Source organism: Aquarana catesbeiana, linkage group LG05 (genome assembly GCF_042186555.1).
Source record: "Aquarana catesbeiana isolate 2022-GZ linkage group LG05, ASM4218655v1, whole genome shotgun sequence".
Taxonomy (NCBI): Eukaryota; Metazoa; Chordata; class Amphibia; order Anura; family Ranidae; genus Aquarana; species Aquarana catesbeiana.
Window position 1 is genome coordinate 209,922,716 of NC_133328.1, and position 13,062 is coordinate 209,935,777.

The 13,062-nt window shown below is 41.2% G+C and overlaps 1 protein-coding gene across 6 annotated transcripts in view; it reads left to right on the forward strand.

Annotated features, from left to right (window-relative positions):
* SUGCT (succinyl-CoA:glutarate-CoA transferase) overlaps window positions 1-13,062 on the forward strand; it is a 1,840,030-nt gene that overhangs the window by 420,642 nt on the left and 1,406,326 nt on the right. The window lies entirely within an intron of this gene.

Here is a 13,062-nt window from a genome sequence, read left to right on the forward strand (position 1 = left end):
ATTCTAGAGGATCGTACGGAGGGATAGGAGAGTACAAAGATGAGTAGTATCTAATAAATTCCTGCAAAATTTCTACTGGATTAGTTACCAAAGACCCACCTCTATTTCTCACTACAGGAATACTAACTGGCGTCTTTTGGTCAGCAGTCAGATTAGCTAATAGTTTCCCGTTTTTGTCCCCCTCCACGAATATAGTCTCAGTCCTTTGCCTAACTTCAGTGTGAGCTAGATTCGTAAAGTGTAAGGCTACTAAACGTCTAGTTTCCAATAAGGAGATATAATTAGTCTCAGTGGGGGGATCTGCATGAGTTTTTGCATCGTCTCTTTCTTTGGCTAGAAGTAGCTCACCCTCTTGATTCCTATCTTTCTTTACTGATTTTTTAGCAGATATGCACTCGCCTCTCACCACTAGACATGTGCATTCGTTTTCGTCCGAATGCATTTTCGTCCGAATTTCAGGTTTTTTCGTTATCGTTTTAACAAAACGATAACGAAAGTGCAGAATCCGAAAACGAAAGATCCGACATAAACAAATGCTTAATTTTCGTTTTCGTTGCTACAACAGTTCGATATAGATGGGAGATTCGACATGATGATGACAATAACAATCTGTGGCCATCAAACCTGTGGTCGAATGTGCCTAACCTTAACTCTATTAGTCCAAGATTATTCTACATAGAGAGAAAAGATTCGACGTAGGGGAGAAAAGATTCGACGTAGGGGAGAAAAGATTCGACGTAGGGGAGAAAAGATTCGACGTAGGGGAGAAAAAATAAATAAAAATAATGATGATGATGAATGTTATTGGCTGATTGTAACCAAAGAGGAGGAGCAGTAAAACAGCTAGAACTAAGTACACACGTACTTTGGCTTATGGTGTCTGTTGAAAGTTCTAAGAAGATTCGACAGAGCAGGTAAACTATACGGCGTCGTACAGTTTAGCTACTCCGTCGAATCTTCTTTGAACATTCGACAGACACCATAAGCCTTCAATGACAGATTCGACCTTAATTTGAATTTTCGGATGAATGCAATTTTTAACGAAAAACAAAATAAATAAAAACGAATTTCGGGAGTAACTAAATAAATTTATTTTTAGGACGAAAACGAAATTCCGAAACGAAATATTTCAGTGTGCACATGTCTACTCACCACTGCTTTAAAGGCATCCCACTCAAGGAGGGGATCAGTTGAACCCTCATTTGTCTTCCAATATGAGTCTATGGATTTGCTAATGTGAGTGACCACTTGGTCCTTCAGTAGCCAATCTGGAGACAATTTCCATCCTCCTCTTTTTCCCCCTAAGGGGAAGCCAAGGGTGACCTCAAACGGGTTATGATCCGAAACCCCCCCGACAGATATGTGGACTCGTATACATATTTTAGGAGAGAGGAGTTTCCGAACGCCAAATCAATTCTAGCAGCTGACTTGTGTGCGGAGGATAGATGAGAATAGGAAGTGGCGCTCGGATGTTTCCATCTCCAAATTTCAGTTACATCCGCCATGTTGACCCAGGAGCAGAGGTCTGCAGATGCTGGTCTGGCAACATTTGTGGAGTCTAGTACCGGGTCTAAAATAGCATTAAAGTCACCCATCATGAGCATTGGGAGATGCGTATATGGAGCCAGCTTTACCATTAGATCATACAATAAGGAGACCTGAAAGGGAGGAGGCAAGTAGACACTTACTAACAGGATTTTTGTATTAAACATTTCTAGCAGTACTACCACATATCGTCCCCCTGGGTCAGTGAACACCTGATGGATTGTACATGCATTTGCTTTGCTTATGAGAATAGATACCCCGCGGGCATAAGTAGAATACGTGGAATGGATGGCCTTTTGAACCCAATGTTTACGCAAAGATAATATTTAGCTGCCTTCCAGGTGGGACTCCTGAAGAAGGACGACATGTGGCTTAACCTGCTTGAGATATTGAAAAACTTTTGCTCTCTTAAATTTATTATTTAAGCCCCGGATATTCCAGGACAGAACCTTCATTCTATTATATATTATTCAGGTTAAAATAATCTAACAATCCTAATATGCGAGAGAGACAAGAGGAAGCAGGCCCAAATGTTCCGTAAGAGGACAGATACATTCTACTTACAATACACGTGCACAACTAATATATGTCATGTAGCATTGGTCAAGCAATCCCTCCCCTGCTGTTATACCAGAAACTGCTAAACTGCTTGAAAAAAAAACAAGAAAAAATACAAAAATCTAAAAAATTAAAAAAAAAAGAAGAAAAAGAAAAAAAACTATTTGTCTGGTATGCAGCTTGATCCCTATAACCAACAAACCTGTGGAAGTTCAACCTAGTGAAACGATAGTTCGGCATTGTATGATGGAATAAGTTCTGTGTTTTCTTTGAAGTTTCCAAGGGTAGTCCAAGTAGGGACAACTTGCAGCTGACCGATTTGTAGATTCCGGATGCATTAAGCCTGCTTGATGGAGAGAAATGAAATGAAAGGAGGTTGCAAAAGGATAAAATATCCACACTCCAAGCGTATCTCCAAAAACAAAATGGCTCCTTAACGCATACATGCTCCCAGATATGAAGGGAAACTGTTGCCTCATGGGATTTATGACTCTTTATGTTTCCTTGCTTCAGCCAGCAGCAGGTTTCTGTCCTTGTAGTTGAGAAATTGGACTAGAAACAGACGTGGCGGGGCTCTGGACGGTCTGGCACCTGTGGGAACTCTGTGTGCCCTCTCTGCTACATAGGTGGGGGGGGGAGATCACCCAGTGACAATAGTGATTTAAAAAACTGCTCTGCAAAAGTTGATGGGTTAGACCCCTCCGCCCCCTCAGGTAGCCCCACCACTCTTACATTATTTCTCCGTTGGTGGTCCTCGGCGTCATCTGCTCTATGTTGAAGCGAACGGACCATGTCCTTTAGTTCAGCTATTTGTGTGCCCTGGGTGTGAGAACTATCTTCCACCTCCGAGATACGATCCTCCGCAACAGTTAGTCTGCCTCTGATCTTGTCTAGATCGTGGCAGATGAGATTACATTCAGACGCTAGGCAGTCTATGCGACCGATTAGCTCTGTCTTTGAAGCTGCAATAGCTTCTAGAATGGGGCCCGTTATGGCGTCTGTGTCTACCTCTATATCATGGGGTACATTGAGGGGGCTCTCTGGTGCCTGAGGAGTTGTACTTGCCTGCTGCGCCATCTTCACTGTCAGTGTTCTGGCGCGCTGGGAAGCAGAGCTGACGTGGGAGGAGCTAGCCACCATGTTGTCTAATGAGCAGAGCTGCCTCTGACCCGATGTCGGCTGAATATGCTGTTTGCCTTGCTTTTTTGTTGCTGAAGAAGGCATCGTTATGATCACAGTCGGTTCCGCAACTTCATGAGCACACTGCTAGAAAGCGGTGGATGGTTGGTCGGCTGCAAACAGGATAATTTTGCGGAGGAAAACCGGAGCTCTCAGTAAACACTTCCTGCCGCGATCACATCCGGTCACGCCCCCCCCTGCCCTTGTTGTTTTAACTTTGGATAGTAAAATATTTTTTTTCTGCCAGTAAATACCATTTTTTCAAAATTCTGCACTCACAATTCTGTCTTGAGGTGCCCCATTCTAAAATGTAAAAAACGAAACTAATAGTTTTACATATCACAGCAACATCCACACACATAAGACACCTAAGGTTAGTATGAAAGGTATATTTGCTTTGTAAAAATAAATCACTTCTAACTAGTATTCCAATATTTCTCTTCTGCCTCAGTCTCTCTCCCTTGCTCAGCTAATGTGACCCCAGTGCCGATGGAGAGAAACAGGTGAGGGCCAAAAAAGATGCTGTGCAGACGCCCAATGTCCTCCTTCTTGTTTCTTGTCTTGAAAAAAACCTAGGCTTATGACATCATGCACAGGTTTCTTTCTCACTCTCATGAGAGTTTGCCAGGAAGGGAGGGGGGATGAGTCATAAGAGGGCCAATGAGAGCTGCAGAGCTGGAAGTGTGCCTCTGTGTGTGTAAATCCAGGAAGTGAACAGTCAGCAGCTTCAACTGCCCACAGTTAAAATGGATGCATCCAAACTCAGTGGAGGGAGACTTCTGCAGCATATTTGGAAAGTACAGAATCACAGTATATATAAAATAATAGGCAAAGTGGTTGGAGGGAAGCTTTAGAATGGCAAAGATGTTTTTAATACAAATTATGCAAGCAGACTGTGGTTCCTCTTTAAATTATCTGTAATAGTGATGGGCTGGCTGAAGGGTAAGGCAGCCCTAAATAAAAGGGTTTTCAAAAGAGGGTGAGCGGTACCTTTACTATCTACAAATAGTAGGGGGGTTGATATTGTCTTGGTTGTCAGATAAGGGAGAGACAGATTGCCTGCCTACAAAATGATGTTGGAAGACAGGTTTTAGCTTGTCTATACAGTGCATGTATGTGTTAATAGCAGGGGTTATTGGACTGCCAGGGATAATTTTAGATGACCTATGGCTAATGCCCAAAAATAGGAGAGATAAATGGCTTGGCTACAGAAAATAGTCATAGATTGACTGCAAGGTGGTGGAATGCTTACTGTTTAAAAATGAAACTATGAAAAAAGCAGTGAAAAAAGTCTAGGTTACAAAAAAGAGGTTATAAAAGTTTACGAAAAGGGTACCCCACAAAAGGGGTTGAATGGCTGGGTATGGATTAAATGGCTGGGTGCAAATCATAATATTTTGTTTTGGTTTAGGATACTTACCTAATTTCCGTTGTAATGTTATTTGTTTCTTTAACCACTTCAGCCCCGGAAAAGTGGGAAAACAAAATTGATGTTCTTATTTTCCCACAAATAGAGCTTTCTTTTGGTGGTATTTGATCACCTCACCGGTTTTTATTTTTTGCGCTATAAACAAAAAAAGGGCGACTATATCAAACAATGAGAAAAGGTGGGTTAATATAGAACACATAATGGCTAATACACAATTAGGAAGGAATATATGGATACTACCACATAATAGGACATTGGAAGAAAATACACACAAATTAACACGGATGGTATTAAAAATTTGGGATGCACTACACAAGAAAATTAAATGGAAATATAATTCACCATTGATGGCACTAAAGGAAAATAATTTATTTGCACCGGGGAAAAGTTCAATAGGGGGGAACTGGATTAAAAAAGAAAATGCACAACTACGTGATATAGCACAAGGGGGAAAAAACTGCACTTTACAAGAATTAAAAATAAAAAAAAGATATACTGGAGATTAATCAATGGAGGTATTTTCAGCTCAAACACTTCATAGCAGCACTTCCTCACCCAATAAGAGAAGGAGAAGCACTTACATTGATAGAGCGATTGTGTACCATCGAAAAAACAAGTGGGAATGTATCTAGGATATATAAAACCTCGATAGAAGGGGAGGATCTGGAAATTCCAACATTTATAAAAAAATGGGAGAGGGAATTGGGGAAATGACGAAAGAACCAAGAAGTAGGAAAAATTCTGAAACTAGTACATGGATCACCAGTAAATAATGGGATGGTGGAAATGAATTATAAGTGTGTAACCCGATGGTATAGAACCCCAGAAATACAGTGGAACCTCGGATTATGAGTATAATCCTTTCCAGGAGAATGCTCGTAATCCAATGTACTCGCATATCAAAGCGTGTTCCGCATTGACTTCAATGGCATGCAATACCACATGCGGCCAGAGGTGGGGGGGGCGCCGGAGAGTCTCGGAAACGGCTGAAGGGCGAGGACACTTCAACTGACCTCGGCAAACCTCGGAAAGACTCCGTTCCCGAGGTTTGCTGAGGTCAGCCGAGCTGTCCTCTGGCCTTTCCGCGCATTTCCGAACGGCGCCGCTCGGCTCCGGTGCCCCCTGATAGATAAATGTTTGGAAACAAAATTTGTTAATGTATATCCCTATTGAGTAGGGAAAATGTTTTACTTTTTTGTGTATAATAAATTTTGATAAAATAAAGAATAAAAAAAAAATTAAATAATGTTATTTGTTTCTTTAACCACTTCAGCCCCGGAAAGATTTACCCCCTTCCTGACCAAGCCCTTTTTTGAGATACGGCACTTCGTCGCTTTAACTGACAATTGCACGGTCGTGCAAAGTTGTACCCAAACAAAACGGATGTTCTTTTTTTCCCACAAATGGAGCTTTCTTTTGGTGGTATTTGATCACCTCTGCGTTTTTTATTGTTTCGCTATAAACAAAAAAAGGCTATAATAAATATCCCCAAAAAATATATATAAAAAACATTTCTTCCTCAGTTTAGGCCAATATGTATTCTTCTACATATTTTTAGTAAAAAAACCCGCAATAAGCGTAAATTGATTGGTTTGTGCAAAAGTTATCGCGTCTACAAAATAAGGGATAGATTTATGGCATTTTTATTATTAATTTTTTTTTATTAGTAATGGCGGCGATCTGCGATTTTTAACATGACTGCGACATTGCTACGGACAGATCGGACACTTTTGACACTATTTTGGGACCATTGACATTTATATAGCGATCAGTGCTATAAAAATGCACTGATTACTGTGTAAATGTCACTGGCAGGGAAGGGGTTAAACACTAGGGGGCGATCAAGGGGATTAAGTGTGTTCCCTCAGCATGTTCTAACTGTAAGGGGCATGTGCTCACTAGAACATGACAGAGATAACTGCTCCCGATCACTGGGAGCAATAGATCCCTGTCATGTTGCTAGGCAGAACGGGGAAATGCCTTGTTTACATAGGCATCTCCCCGTTCTGCCTCTCCGTGCCATGATCGTGGGCCACCGTCGGACATCGAGTCCGCAGGACCAACGGGCATGCTCACGATGACGGAGTGACGTACGGGTACATCATTTTGCGCACCTGTGCCACTTTGCCGACATATATCGGCGTGAGCCGGTCGGCAAGTGGTTAATGCAGAGTTTTTCAATCTTTTTTTCAAAATTCTGCACTCAAAATTCTGTCTTGAGGCGCCCCATTCTAAAATGTAAAAAACTAAACTAATAGTTTTACATATCACAGCAACATCCACACACATAGGACACCTAAGGTTAGTATCAAAGCTATATTTGCTTTGTAAGAATAAATCACCTCTAACTAGTATTCCAATATTTCTTTTCTGCCTCAGTTTCTCTCCCTTGCTCAGCTAATGTGACCCCAGTGCCGATGGAGAGAGACAGGGGAGGGCCAAAAAAGATGCAGTGCAGACGCCCAATGTCCTTCTTATCAACCAATGACGACGTGGGTTGTTAGGACACCGGCGGCTAGAAGGTTGCAATGGTACACAATGCAAACCTGTGGCTTTCTTTAACTAAAAGGCAAGCTTGATCCAGCCACTCGCTTGGCTACAATTTTTGGGCAATAATTTAGGCATTTTGCCAAGGTACTCCTGAAGACACCTGAAGGCACCCTGGTTGAAAAGGGGTGGTATGCGTGATAGGAACTTATGGTGTCGGTGATATATATTATATGGGGGGGTTATATGTACTAAGTGTATACATATACAGACATGAACGCATGGTATTGATGATGAATGATATATATTATAGTATAGGTATGATATATGCATTATAGGTATAAAAAAAAGGGGGGGCTGAGAGCTGAAGTTGCACTCTGCAGAGCTCAGTGAGGAGAGCTCTGAGAGCTGATTGGAGGGAAGGGACACACACCTCTACACACAGCACACAGAAAAAGAGCTGAGGCTGTCACTCAGCTGGAGGTACATCCCCTGTCACCTTTTTATCTCTTGGTGTCAGAAAAACCTGTCAGAAGTGATTCATGCTGATAGCAGAGAAGAGAAGTACACACTATAGAGGGAAATGCTGAGGTTTACAACCACTTTAACCGCTTCCGTTCAGCCTGCCCACAGTAAATGTATTGTGGGTGGGTGGCACAGGCAGGCTGGATCACATACCTGTAAGTCATTCAGCCTGTACCAGGTTAGGGGCGCGCTGCGCACTGCTCCTGTGACCGCTGTGTCCATTGGACGCAGTGGATTACAATTACCGGTAACGGAGGATCATGTGATCGATATGATCAGTCATAGCGATCACGTGATAACAATATAAACAAAATGTCATGAATGGATTTCTGTTTGTGATTGGCCCCAAGCAATCACATAGTACCTGGCTACTTGTACCATGTGATTAGCTGTAGCCAATCACAGATCACAACTAGGGATGAGCCGAACACCCCCCTGTTCGGTTCGCACCAGAACATGCGAACAGGCAAAAAATTTGTGCGAACACCGTTAAAGTCTATGGGACACCAACATGAATAATCAAAAGTGCTAATTTTAAAGGCTTATATGCAAGTTATTGTCATAAAAAGTGTTTGGGGACCTGGGTCCTGCCTCAGGGGGCATGGATCAATGCAAAAAAAAGTTTTAAAAATGTCCGTTTTTTCGGGAGCAGTGATTTTAATAATGCTTAAAGTGAAACAATAAAAGTGTAATATTCCTTTAAATTTCGTACCTGGGGGGTGTCCCCGCCCCCCTCTGACGTCACGGGGAATGCCACAGGGAAGTCCCCGTCAAGTTCCCGTGCGTCAGAGGGGGGCGGGGTCACTGGGTGGCCCCGCCCTCCGTTATTTAAGAACCGTCAGAAGAGGAGAAGCGTCACACAGCGGGAGCCTCCCATCATGGTGGATGTGGAGCAGCCCGAGAAGAAGAAGGGAAGAAGACGCCGCGGAGGAAGATGCCAGACGAGAACACTGGAGGAAGAACCAGAAGAACCAGAAGAAGAAGAAGATGGAGGAAGAAACCTGAAGGAAGATAGAAGAAAGAAGATAAAAGAAAGAAGAAGCATTTAAATAAAGGAATTGTCAAAAACTGTCTCTTGTCATTTTTAACATTTTTGACACTTTTTTGTGAAATGGTAGGGGTACTCCCTTACCATTTCACACAGGGGGAGGGCCGGGATCTGGGGGTCCCCTTGTTAAAGGGGCTTCCAGATTCCGATAAGCCCCCCACCCGCAGACCCCCACAACCACCGGGCAAGGGTTGTGGGGATGAGGCCCTTGTCCCCATCAACATGGGGACAAGGTGTTTTGGGGGTCTACCCCAAAGCACCCTCCCAATGTTGAGGGCATGTGGCCTTGTACGGTTCAGGAGGGGGGGCGCTCTCTCGTCCCCCCTATTTTCCTGCGGCCTGCCAGGTTGCGTGCTCGGATAAGGGTCTGGTATGGATTTTTGGGGGGACCCCACGCCATTTTTTAAAAAAATTTTGGCTTGAGGGTTCCCCTTAAAAATCCATACCAGACCTAAAGGGTCTGGTAAAGATTTTGAGGGGGACCCCACGCCATTTAAAAAAAAAAAAAATTTGGCCTGGGTTCCCCTTAATATCCATACCAGACCTGAAGGGCCTGGTATGGAATTTAGGGGGGCCCCCACGTCATTATTTTAAAAATTTTGGTTCGGAGTTCCCCTGTGGGGAATTCCCATGCCGTTTTTATCAATGAACTTTTATGTGTATTGTCGGACCGGCAATTCATTAATAGCCGCAAGTAGTTTTAAATGACTTTTTTTCCTTTGAAATGTTATTTTGCTGTCAGACTGTTCTAAACACGGGAACCATGCTCCCCTTTACAGGCATACTATAGATACCCCCCAGGTACAAAATTTAAAGGAATATTACACTTTTATTGTTTCACTTTAAGCATTGTTAAAATCACTGCTCCTGAAAAAACGGCCATTTTTAAAACTTTTTTTTGCATTGATCCATGTCCCCTGGGGCAGGACCCAGGTCCCCAAACACTTTTTATGACAATACCATGCATATAAGCCTTTAAAATTAGCACTTTTGATTTCTCCCATAGACTTTTAAAGGGTGTTTCGCGGCTTTTGAATTTGCCGCGAACACACAAAATTGTTTGCTGTTCGGCGAATTGGCGAACAGCCAATGTTCGAGTTGAACATGAGTTCGACTCGAACTCGAAGCTCATCCCTAATCACAACCATAAGCAAGCTGTTCATGACAGCTAAAACTATTGCTTTTGCAGAGATCATCACTGTATAAGCAATAACAATGTGAAAAAATCCCTGATCACCCCACAGAGTAGTACAGTGTCACTATGACAGGATGTACATAGAAATAGTAAAAAAAGAAAAAAAAAATCCTAAAAAGAAAGAAAAAAAATGTAAAAAAAAATTGAATGAAACAATTATTTATTATTACCGAATTTACTCGAGTATAAGCCGAGTTTTTCAGTACATTTTTTTGTGCTGAAAGTGCCCCCCTCGGCTTATACTCGAGTCAAGCATTTTTCTGGTGCAAAGAATGACATTTTCTGAACCGAATTTGGGGCCCCGTATCTCGGGACCACTTTGTGCTAGGAACCCCAAATTTGGTGTGCAAATCAAGAGGAACTAGCACTATAACATATCCATAGCTAGGGTTCCTAGCACCAAGTGGCCCCGAGATATGGGGCCCCAAAGTCGGTTCAGAAAATGTCATTCTCTGCTGCAGAAAAGTGCTTGACATTTTCAGAACCAACTTTGGGGCCCCGTATCTCGGAGCCACTTGGTGCTAGGAACCCCAGCTTTGGATATGTTGTAGTGCTGGGTTTTCATGCCAAATTTGGGGTTCCTAGTACAAAGTGGCCCCGAGATACGGGACCCCAAAGTTGGTCAACTGTGTCCATCTGCAGCAATGTCATTTCGGGACCCTTTGGGTCCAGAGACCCCAAATTTTGGCTGCTGCTAGGGGCCATCTAGGAACCCTTAACTACCAAGTTTGAAGTTTGGGGGACCTATGGCTGCTAATGGGCACAGTGGGGCATGCAAATGGGCACAGTGAGGCTGCAAATGGGCATTGTTGACACTCTTTTCCACTTACTGTAGCTGCGCATTTCTCATCCTAGGCTTATACTCGAGTCAATAAGTTTTCCCAGTTTTTTGTGGTAAAATTAGGTTTATATCCGGCTTATACTCGAGTATATACGGTATTAATTTTTACATACTGTCACCAGTCAGTATCCCTAATCACTGCCACACCAGTGATATGATGATGCTGTACTGCACTGGTGACAGTATGTATAAAATAAAAAAAAATTGTGAAAAAAAATTATTTTATTTAATTTCTTCATTTTCCAAAAAATTGTGACAAGAAATTACAGTACAACTTCAAAAACGCGTCTACTTTCCAAAAAGGGGTCATTTGGGAGGGTATTTGTACGGTCATGGCACTTTGAGGGCCTCAAAAAATGAAATAGGTAGTCAGTGCATCAGGATTCATACATTTTCACATATATATAATATATAAATATAATATATATATATATATATATATATATATATATATATATATATATATATATATATATATATATATACACACCATAGTTTAATCAAAGACATAGCAGAATCCATTTTGGCCTAAATTTATGAAGACATTTTTATTTTATTTGATATGTTTTATAACAGAAAGTAGAAACTGCTTTTTTTTTTGCCTTTTTTCATTTATATAGCAACAAATAAAAAAACCCAGTGGTGATACCACCAAAAGGTTTATTTGTGTGAAAAATAATATAAATAATATAAATTTAATTTATGTACAGTGTTGCATGCAATTGCAAGTTAAAATAGTACAGTGCTGAACAGCAAAAAATGGCCTCGTCACGAAGGTGGTAAAACCTTTCAGAGGTCAAGTGGTTATAGTGCCACCCAAAAGTGGAAGTTGTGCTTATCTACCTCTACCCCACCTTCCACATTTGACACCTTTCTGGGGGAACGAATACCTGTTTTTGACAGTTAACCATCCCAGCTTCCGAGAGATCTCACAGCGGCGAGAGGCTCTTAGCCTCTGTTTGACTATGTAACACTGTCATGGGTACTTGCAGTGGTTAGCTTATAGTCATTTGGTTCAAACCTTCTTTTTACTCTTAAGAAAAAAAAACTGTTGCTTTAACTGCTTGAATGTTAGAAGGAGTTGGGCTTTAATTTGTTTGCTGCCTACTTCTGTTTGCTGCCTAAGTCCATCTAAATCCAAGGGGGGATTTACTAAAACCCAGAATCTGGTGCAGCTGTGCGCAGTAACCAGCAGCTTCTAACTTCAGCTTATTCAAATAAGCTTTGTCACTAAAACCTAGATTGATTACTATGCACAGCTGCACCTGATTCTGTACTAGTTTTAGTAACGCTCCCCCTAAAATTCCATCCAAGACTACCATGTCTATAGGGAGACAATGTCACTGCATGATTTCATTTCAGAATGAACAACGTTGTCATCCTGTTAAAGGAAGTGGAAAATTAAAGGATATGACAGCAGGATCAAAAGGTGATAAAATTGTTAAAGGGGTCTCCAAAAAAAAAAAAATCGAATTGGTGTTTTAATGCTAGTGACAGGTTGCATAAGTTGTAAGTTTTTTTAATTTTGTCCATAATTTCATTTTAAAATAGCATTTGAGAACAAATATTAAAAAAATATTACTCAATCAAGAGAATAAAAGGTAATCCCATGCAATATGCATATTGCATAGATTTTCTCTACTGATATTTAGCTCATAGCAATATTTTATATAATGGCAAAGAAATAGCTGTACAAAGGATAATGGCCTTTTACACATAGGGAGGAACTTAATATAAGCACTGAGGACTGATATAATCAATGATGAATGCAGCAGCAAGCATACATTTACCACAGTTGTGTTGATGCAGCATGATCTTTGGGAGGTTTTCTTTTAATTTTTATTTTACAGTATGGATGCACTTACGTTTGGTGACTTTAAAGGTCTGATATATCATGTCTGATTAACTTTCTAAATATAGTAGCATACTAACATCATGTAAAACCAGTACTTGAACAGTTTGATTGTATTAGTTATAAAAAATAAAATAGTTTAGGAAGTCTTAGTAGGTACACCATTTTAATTGCTGTCCAAACTGTTAAAAAATAGAGGGGTATCATTTCTCTGTAACTGTAGATTTTATCCCTACTGCAGACAAACAGAGGAACTAATCTCCGTAACACAGCACCACCACCTAAAACAGAAATGCTCAATGACTTGGTTGGTTTGTTCACAAAGTTCAGATGTCATATAATACACCTGCTAGGGCCTGGGATTAGAAACATATAAAAGCTTCAAAAAAGGCTGGGATTAAAT